A 10,290-nucleotide genomic window follows, 5' to 3' on the forward strand; every position below is an offset into this window, starting at 1 on the left:
GTTTGTGTCTAGATAAAAGCACGTGCCGATAACCATAAATGATATTAAATCCGTTCACTTAATATATGAGATTTTGTACCTCTTTTGGGTTTCATTTCACTTTTCTGATAATTATGATCCTATTTTGTACTGTGTTGGTGTTGAACGTTTGCTGATAAAGTTTGAGATGATTTTCTAACTCGTGGTGATATTAAAACAAGTATATTGAGGAGATTACATGACCACACATTATACAGGTGAAATGAAGAGGTCGCAGACATTGAAGAAGGTCAGCTCACCATTGTCTTCCCCAAAAGTTTGTAAACCTCATCCCTGGAACATGGACTTTGAAGTTCAATTGCAAGACACTCCTGACCACACTCATTGTTAAGGAACTTTCACAGCCCACTATTGGTAGGAAATTAAAAATAGACTTTATTTGCCTTTTGGCTCAGTGTGAAATACCAACTTGTTCTGATCAAAGAGTTTTTGGTGCAATTTGCTTTTCCACTTAATATTTTGTACTTTTGAAATGTAATCATTAAAGAAATGATAAAATGCTGTGGATGCTGGGATCTGAAACAAAAACAGAAAATGCTGCAAATTCTCAGCATGTCTGACAGTATCTGTGGGGACAGAATAGACCCAATGTTTCAATCTGGATGACCCTTCATCAGAGTTGACAAAGGATTGTCCAGACTTGAAACGTTGGATCTATTTTTGGCATCCAGGGAGAAGGAATTTGGGAAGATGAGATTGTGAGGTGGGCCGTTGCTGAAGCCATCTGACGGGGAGAGACTTTTGGAGAGAATTCCAAGGGGGGATCTTCAAAGGCCTGTTTAGAAGTATCCTAGCCATGACCTTTCCAACAGCAGAGATTTTGATCTGATTTGATGCGGTCCGACTTTTCTCCCTTGCGTTTATATAAGGTGATAATAATGACATTGCAAAGATCCCATGGAATTATGCCTGTTTGTGGAATAATTCATGGAGCTTGGTATGTAGGGCAGGGCCATCTTGTATCAAGGCTTCAGTAGAATCCCATTAACTCTGGGGCTTTGTTGCTGTTCAATTGGTTGATGGCAGTCAAGTTTCCTCTAGAGTAGGTTTCTCATCCAATTTTTTTTGATTAGTTGTTGTTGGATGTGCTGATGGCATTCTCATGCACTGAGCACTTGATGCGGCAGGACGTTTCAAAGTGCTTCACCTAGCAATCCAGGACTGATGCCTTGTCGTTGTGTAGTGTCTTAATGTCAACAATCCTCAGGGGTTTTGGGTTTAATATGATGGTCTACAGACAGATTTTATGCTTCATAGAAGCTTCTTAGAAGAATCATAAAATCCCTACAGTACAGAAGGAGATCATTCGGCATATCGGGTCCACACCAACAATGCCAATATCAGCATACAGTTCAATTTTGCTCTGCAAGTTTTAAGTTTGTTTATTTATTACTGTCACAAGTAGGCTTGCATTAACACTGCAATGAAGTTACTGTGAAAATCCCCTAGCTGCCACTAGATTCAGCTATCGTTTTAGATGTTGATTATTAGGTGCAAATGATGCAGCAACTTCAGCTGAGGAGAAGCTGCACAATTTGTACAGTTAAATGTGAATATCTGGAAGTTGTTGTCCGAATGGTGCCACTTTACTATTTGTTCAGGAAAAGTCATTTTTCCATCTGTCTCATCATGATATGCATTGAATGGGATGGAGTTTGCAGTAAGAATAATGTTGAGGTTAAGAGCATTCACATTTATTAAAGATAAATTTCAGGCAACAACTTCTTAACCTCTGCACAAGTGTAGTTAAAGATGGAAATTACTCTCTAATTTCTCTTACTCCTTTCAAGTCTTGCTAACACCACTAACTCAACATTCAAATCTATGATGGACGTGAAGTTGTGGTATTTACCCACTAGATGGCCATTAGATGCAACAGAAAATGTTAGAGATTGTCAATTTAAGCAATATTTGAATGGTGTGTTGATTAATTATTGGTAGATGGTGTCTCTGCCTCTTTAATCTACACCTGTAAATGTGGAGTCTCATTCTTCTAGGTTTTGATTTAAGATCAGAAGAAAAAGTAGTTTTAAAATGTGTTCTTTGTTTATTTTATCTCACTCCATCTTAATCTGTCTTTAATTTTACATTGAATTAACTGTTTTAACTTACACTCTGGACACTGCGCATCTCAGCAAGGATTGGTTGAGGAAACATGCTGTTACTTCTGTTCACATGAGTATTTGTCTGCAGAGGGCACTCTGATGCTATGACTGATAACCATAAATCAACATACAAAGACCACAGAAAGTCTGTGAGCAAGTGCAGGTAAAATGAATGGCGAGTCATTCATTTGCTGCTGACCTCAAAATCCAGTAGATATGAATGAACTGAGTTGCAGATCTTTAAAGCTAGTAATTAGTAGTGTGTGTATACTTTCATAAAAAAGTTAATTACTACCAATTAGCCTCTTGTTCAGGTTTTCTTTCAGGGAGATTTAAAAACTATTACTTTGGTTTGATTTTTATATTTGATTTATTATTGTCACATGCATAGGTATACAGTGAAAAGTATTGTTTCATGCACACTATACAGAGAAAGAAACGAGAGAGTGCAGAGTGTAGTGTTACAGCTATAGCTAGTGTGTAGAGAAAGAGTGCAAGGTAGGTCCATTCAGAGGTCTGATGGCAGCAGGGAAGAAGCTGTTCGTGAGTCAGTTGCGATGTAACTTCAGACTTTTGTATCTTTTTCCTGATGGAAGAAGGTGAAAGAGAGTATGTCCTGAGTGCACTTTTCCTTTCAATCTTTTTTTACACCCTGCCTTGATCCAATCTTTCTTTTCCTGTATATATTTCTATTCCTGTACCTAATTTGACACTGAATTCATGCCCACTTATTCAGCCTCCTACTCAGTGTTTCTGCTGTTTATTTTCCAATCCTTAAATCTCATTTTTTAACAAGATATCTGCTTGATTGCCCCCCATTCAGATGCTCACTTTCCCCCTTTGTAATGTTATAATCTTTGGCTTTCTTCAACTTTGTGGAAGAAAATAATGTTTTGTGCAATGCAAGTCTAACTAATGACAGATACCATTCGATGTGCTGCTATAGCAAATTTTCACCCATTAGTCGGAATTTCCCCAGAGTTACTCCTGTTCTGTTGCTGTCGCTTTACCAGAAGTACGGCAGTAACTCTGATTCCATTGTCATAATGTCGAATGCATTTTTGCCAAGGTTGTAATATCACAGTGGGAACTGTTCTGAAGACATTCCTAGCCAATGTTGTTTTAATGATTGATACCATCATCATAAACAATTTATAAATCAAATATTTCTAATTTGTAAACTGTACTTTTACAGTGAGATTTCTGTAGCCTGTTTATTTAATTTTGATATCAGTATATTTAAACTATTAAAAAAAAACTGGCTTTTGTAAGATATCTTAGTGTTGCCATACTGTAGTAATTTGTGGAGTCCTAGTTCTAGTCATATTGTACTTAATCTGTGTTTTCTCACAACAGGATGAGTTAGCAGAGAAGAATTTTATTAAAAATACATAATCCATTCTTCAAATCCTCAGCATAGTTTATCAACTCATTTCAATATTTTTACTCTGACAGTTTGCCTTTGAGAAAATTCCGCATTATAAGACAAAGTAAACAATGTTCTCGCCCTTGTCCTTTTTGATTTAAGTTGTTTCTGAGTTTCCATGCATAAATATTTACAATTTTATATATCCAAATTATAACTTGAAGTAACTTCCTCTTCCCTACCCCTTCATTTATTTTATTTTCTCACGCTCTTTTGTTCTGCTTTCTCCTTACTGAGAAGAAAATTCTGACCTGGAAAAAAATTTGTAATCTAATAAAAAAAAGTTGCCTTTTTACCTTTTTGCTCGTCCTGCTCGAGGTGAGAAATCCAGCGATGTCCCAAACTTGCTGTTATTCCACAGATTCCACTCCAATATACTTCACATCATTAAATTGCCTCATGAGCAAAAGTTCTGATTAAAACTCAGGGTGCTTATAGCACTGTGTAAATGAGTTTGCAGGCACTTCTTTGTAGTGGTGTTTCTCTGAGGATCAGCTGGACATAATGTGCAATAATTGAGACGGTTTTATAGACTTCGGTTCCTCAAAGTCTTGGGGCTGAGACTATTGGAACCAATAGCTAAACAAGCCTGAAATTTGTTTGAGAGGATAGCTCTTCACCAGCAGGTGGCTATAACTAATGTGTTGGGTTCGGAACTGCCCGCAGCTGCACTTTAATCAATCTGAATTAGATTCCTATCCACTGTGAATGTCTCTTTTCTTTAAAAATTAAATTGAATGTTCCCACATGCAATTAAAACTTTTAAAAAAGAATATAAGTTCTAAACTGTATTAAACGGTGAATGTCTTTTGAGGTGTGGGAGAGAAACAGAATGAGCTGCTGAGATCTGATCAGATTTTTCAAAATAATAAAGTATTCAATAATGAACAGGGCACTATTCAGATAACTAAAGCAGATGATGTACCATTCATTTGAGCTTGGAAACTGGTGGCTCACTTTCTTCAGGGCTTGTCTAAAGTAATTGTGCTGGGGTAGCAAATTGATCTACAGCTGTAAGAGAAAAAATATATAGATTTGCTGCCGACTATCACACTGCACCAAACCACTTGCACTACTAAAATCTAATTAGGTTGGTTACGTAAACATGGTAACACACTGTAGTGAGTGTGGTCCCTGTCTCTTTAAGATGGCACAGCAGAAGAGAGTTACCTGGCTTGAGGAATGAATAGGAACTGAGAGTGAGTCATCACCCCAGAGAGTGAAGTCCTCTCTCACACAGAATCATTGAGCAGCCATGGAATAAGTATAGAAGAACTAGGGCTCACCTTCCGTGCCCGCTGGGCACCACAGGGGCTGGGGTGCGTTATAGACCCCAACAATATCATTTTGATTTGATGTGTCTTAAGTTTCCTTTGTACTTTTGTTTTTGTTTGGGCTGTTCCCCTTCCTTTTGGGGAGCTGCTCCTTTTACTTTGTCCTAATTTAGTTTGAGTTTGACCTTGAAAGAGGAGAAGAACTAGGGCTGTGCCATGGGCTGCAACCCATTACACCTGATTTCTCTTTATCTCTAAAAAGATTTTGTTGTGAAGTGTCTTGATGTCATCTGAGAGGTACCAAGCTGTTACACACACACTGTAAGCATTGTGAATTTTGTCCTTGAATTTAAAAAAAAATTCTTTTGTAGGACATGGACATCACTGGCTGGCCAGCATTTATTGCCATCCTTAGTTGCGCTAGAAAAGGTGGTGGTGAGCTGCCTTCTTGAAATGCTGTGGATTGATCCACAATGCCACGAGGGAGTGAATTCCAGGATTTTGATCCAGCAACAGTGAATGAACAGCAATATATTTCCAATTCAGGATGGTGAGTGGCTTGGAGGGTAATTTGCAGGTGATGGTGTTCCCATATGTCTGCTGCCTTTGTCCTTCTAGATGGAAGTGTTTGTGGGTTTGGAAGAAACTATCCAAGGATCTTTGGTAAATTTCTGTGTTGCATATTATAGATAGTACAGTTGCAGTTTTTGAGCATCAGTGGTGGGGGCAGTGGATGTTTGTGAACATGGTGCCAATCAAGCGGGCTGCTTTGTCCTGGATGGTGAGATCATGTAACATGCAAACCTTAACAACCTAATCTCAAATCTAACAGTAAATCTCAGTGCTAAACTTAACTGCCCCTCAAATCCAATCAAAGCTATTATTCAATCAGTAGCTAATAGATGAAAATTAACCACCAGAATGGAAATAAAATGTTTGAAGGTGCAATCTTACTTACATTTAACCCAAAAAATGACAAGTAGACACTGCAGAGTCAGGACCAAACTAGAACCACAGAGTCAGGAAAATCAATGCTGGGCAGTTAGCACCCAGTGAGAGCAACCAAGAGGCAAAGATGTGAATCATGGCTATTGCAGTACTATGTCTAGGCTGCAGTGTCTAATTATTGCACTGCACAATCAGGGCAATGTCTAATCAAAGCAATGATAGGCAGGCTAGCCATATAATTCAAAGGAGAATTCATTATGAGCGCCATGGATGTGTAACACAACAACTTCTATTTAAATGATATCTTTAACATGATAAAATGCCCAAAGGTGTTTCACATGAACTATATAAGGTGATAGAATTGGCAGATAGGCAAAGACTTTGTCAAAGAGGTAGATTTTAAGAAGCTTCTTAAAAGACAGAAGAGAGGTGCTGAGACTAAGAAGTTTAGGGAAGTAATTCCAGAGTCTAGGGTCTTGGCAGCTCAAGGTAGAGCCAACACTGATGGAGTAATTAAGGTCAGTGATGCTCAAAAAAGCAGAATTAGAGGAGCTCGGATTTCTCAGAATGTTGTGTGGTTGGAAGCAATTACACAGGTTGGGAGGTGTGAGACTATGGAGAGATTTGAAAACAAAGACAGGACTTTTAAAAATTAAGGTGTTGGTTGATAGCTAGTACAAGCCAGCATCCACAAGGATCATAAGTGAAAATTGAGAAATCAAGAAGGGTGAGGTCAGATCTTTGTCACGTTCACATAGGATGTCGTTTGTTACTTTGATAAGAGTTATTTTGGCACTGTGGCAGGGGTGGAAATCTGATTAAAGTGAGTCAAATGTGGAGTTCTGGGGAAGATAGCTGATGGATTTGAGAGGTGACAACACATTGAAGGAATTTGGAGAGGAAATGGAGGAAAGGGAAAACTCAAGTTACATAGGCCTAGGGTAACAATTATACTGAATTCAACTTCCAACTTGTTTGACTTAATTTGAATCAATAAACATTTTTTGGCTCCGGTGGCTGGCATGGGGCTCATGATATTCATTCTGGATACCATTTTGTACTAGCCTTGTTGGGTAACGTGATTGGGAGTTCTGTACCACTTATCCTGTTTGTCCTTACTGCATGTAACTTCTGTTATTGTCATGACTGGGTTCTAGGTGCCTCTCAGAAACCCTGCTGTTGCAAACGAGTGAACATTTATAAACATTTTACAGAGATGGACTTTAGCAGGACTCCACTAAACCTCTTTGCTCAGGTTTCAATTACGTGAGATATGACATCGTCTGACATCATTAATGATGCATGCTAGATATTAGCCTTTATTCTGCACAACCCAGTTTCTACAGCTCAGTGTGAGAAAAAAGAACACTTTCTTCATTGCAAGACTTCTTCAGGACACTTTGAACTCTCCTCAAAAAAACTCGCAGTTTCATGGTCAAAAAGCACAAAGGCTATCCATTTAAACTGGCAACAGACATTTAAATCCTATAGCAGTGCCTGAGTCCTGAGCTAGTAATGTCCAAGTAGTGTTACTGGGCTGGAGGCAGGTGTGAGTAAACATTTGAAAAATCTTTTAGGTTTGTAGATCATTTAAAGAAACTGTTTTGTGGTTTAGGCGTAACTGTATTTCAGTATCCCCTCAAAGACCTACACATGTACACTTAAAAAGATTGCTGCCTTGAATTCTCAATGATTTCAATATGCTGTTTGGAGAATGGTATTCATTCTAATCCTGTACAAAATTGTCCCTAAAAACCCTTTGGTACACTGGCAAACATACTCTGCTGATAAATGTTTCAGCTAAAAGGCACCGATAAAAATGTTGGTCAAAGGTTAGAAGCACTGTTATGAATAATAGCACATGAGGGGTGGATTCAAGTCTGAGAACACAGCCATGATATTAAACGTCATGAAATATTCAGAACAATTAAGATATACATTACACAGGTTAAATTTTCCTTCAGTCACTAACAGTGCACAACTTTACTCGGTGTCACTCTTTGTGAGGTTGGATACATACTGACTGAGAAGTCGAACAAAACACAACCATTTGTTGCGCTGTGAACTGTGCACTACTTAAAACTCAAATCTGCAGAAGTTGCCTAATTCTCTTGTGCATTGTACAGCCTCATGAGGCTTTGACCTAACTGGTTCAGTTAACAATACCAGAAACCCAATATACCCAGAAGAACCTCCATTAGTTAATTACTGCGATCTCCATCGTACTGTTTTTTTTCACATGCTTCCTTCAATCATTCTGCTTTTCACATAAGGGGTGGGATTCTCCAGCTTCCCAGCTGCTTGCTTCTTGGCAGTGGGAGATGGCATGCCGTTTGTTGGTGGTGAGACTCTTGGTCCTGCTGTTGTCGATGGGATTTCTCATTGAAGCCATCCCACGTTGCTGGGAAACTCACGGGTGGGCACGCACTGCCGATGGGGCCTGAAAATTCTAGCGCCAGTGAACGGCCGGAGAATTCTGGCCAAGATAACTTTGCTACATAACAATTGCATTGCTTAATGTCAATTAAAAGGTGTTGGTACCTCTGTGAAATTGAAGTCATCCAAAGGCCAGCTGCTTGTATCCTAACTCAAGTCCTGATCATCTATTACCCTTGTGCTTGCTGACCCACATTGATGCCCAGTTCAGTCACATTTCAAATTGAAAACACTTTTCCCTGTGTTCAAACCCCTCCCTGCCTGCTTCCCTCCCTGCAATCTTCTCCAGCCCTACAACTCTCAGAGAACCTTTCTTCAATTTGGCATTTTCTGCATCCCTAAATGCCCAAATCCATCAAGTCATAGACAATATCCAAGCCAGGGCTGAGAAATGGCAAGTATCATTCAAGCCATACACATGCCAGGCAATGATTATCTCTAACAAGAGAGAATCTAATCACTCCTTAACACTCAGTGGCATTACTATTGCTGAATCTCCTCATGATCAAAATCCTAAGGGTGACCATTGACCAGAAGCTGAACTGGGTGAGCCATATAAATCCTGTGGCAACAAGAGCACATCAATGTTTAGGAATCCTGTGGCGAGTAACTCACCTATTGACTCCCCAAAGCCTGTTTACAAGGCACAAGTCAGGAGTGTCATGGAATGCTCTCCACTTGTCTGAGTGAATGCAGCTCCAACAACAGTCAAGAAGTTTGTTGCCATCCACACAAAGCAGCCTGTTTTATTGGTACCCCTTTCATAAACAGTTCACACCACTGATAAACAGTGGCAGCTATGTGTACCATCCACAAGATGCACTGCATGAAGTCATCAATATTCCTTAGGTAGCACCTTTCAAACCCACAACCACTACCATCAAGAAGAACAATAGCAGCAGATACCAGGGAACGCCACCACCTGATGGTGCTCCTCCTAGTCACTCACCATCCTGATTTGGAAATATTTTGCTGTTCCTTTACTGTCATGGCGTAAAGGAACTCCAGAAAAGAACAGTGGGCGTACTTACACTTCAGAGACTGCAATGTTTCAAGAAGCCATCTCGTTACCATCTTTTCAAGGGCAACCAGGGTTGGCAATAAATGCTGGCATAGCCAGCGATGCTCACATCCCATAAGTTAATTTTGAAAATATTCCTTTGGCCTGCCATTGGTAGCATTCAGCACTATAGCCCTTAACTTTGAAATTGCCTACTTAAATCTGTCCACCTCTCTCCCTCACTTTTCTTGAACAGTCATTAAAACCAAAATACTGCTGATGCTGGAGATCTGAACTTAAAGTTTCAAGGAAGAGTTATTTTAGACTCAACGTTAAGTCTTGTGTCTCTTTCCACAGATGCTGCCAGATCTGCAGAATTTTTCCAGCATTTTCTGTTTTTATATCTTAAAACCTACCTCTTTGACCAAGCTGGTTTACTATGTGGCAGCCAGTCAAACTGCTTCAGCGCTTTGAGTAAAAGGCCACCTTCTGAGGGCAGTAGGAATAGGCAATAGAAGCCGAATCTAACAGGAATGTCCACATCCTGGTCATACTAATACATGTATATACTAAGCTGCTTTTATTTCTCTGGTCAGTTTGCACATCTATAATTCAAGTTGTTATTGAAAGATGCCAAACCAGCTTATAACAGACAGGAATTAAACTGTCAAGCAATATTGTCATCCCAACTGTTATTGCAGAACTCATTGAAAACAAACTAATATTCATATTTTAATTTATGTCATTTGATATTGTGGAAAAAACATTGGACCCTGACTTTCTGTGCTTGTGAGTTACGTGATCCATGTACATTCAAAACTTTACCTTGTGATTTTCTATGTACCTTCTATTAGTAAAGATCATTAGGGTTTATTGATTGTCTGAGTTTCACTGGTAGCTCCAAAGATTTTCCATTTGGTGGATGCATTCCCACCATGACCCTCTGGCTCAACCCTTATACATGCTTCCATTTCCATGGCATGTTTTCATGCAAGTAATGAGATACAAATCTGCTCTTCTACCTCTTCCTTCCTCTCAGTCCAAGGCTCCAATCACTGCTTC

General features: G+C 39.3%; 1 protein-coding gene across 2 annotated transcripts in view; it reads right to left on the bottom strand.

The window, feature by feature from the left end:
* Positions 1-10,086, bottom strand: part of LOC145342249 (endothelin receptor type B-like) — a 33,348-nt gene extending 23,262 nt beyond the window's left edge. Inside the window, exon 1 of one of the 2 annotated variants that reach the window (XM_080187655.1) lies at positions 3,867-10,086. The gene's annotated coding sequence lies outside the window, so the exon portion shown is untranslated. Of the gene's footprint in view, positions 1-278; positions 1,351-3,866 lie in introns of those variants that run through there. The other variant, XM_080187657.1, reaches the window with a different exon arrangement.
* Between the last annotated feature and the right edge of the window lie 204 nt (positions 10,087-10,290).

Source organism: Carcharhinus amblyrhynchos, chromosome 4 (assembly GCF_965287045.1).
Source record: "Carcharhinus amblyrhynchos chromosome 4, sCarAmb.v2.hapA, whole genome shotgun sequence".
Classification (NCBI taxonomy): domain Eukaryota; kingdom Metazoa; phylum Chordata; class Chondrichthyes; order Carcharhiniformes; family Carcharhinidae; genus Carcharhinus; species Carcharhinus amblyrhynchos.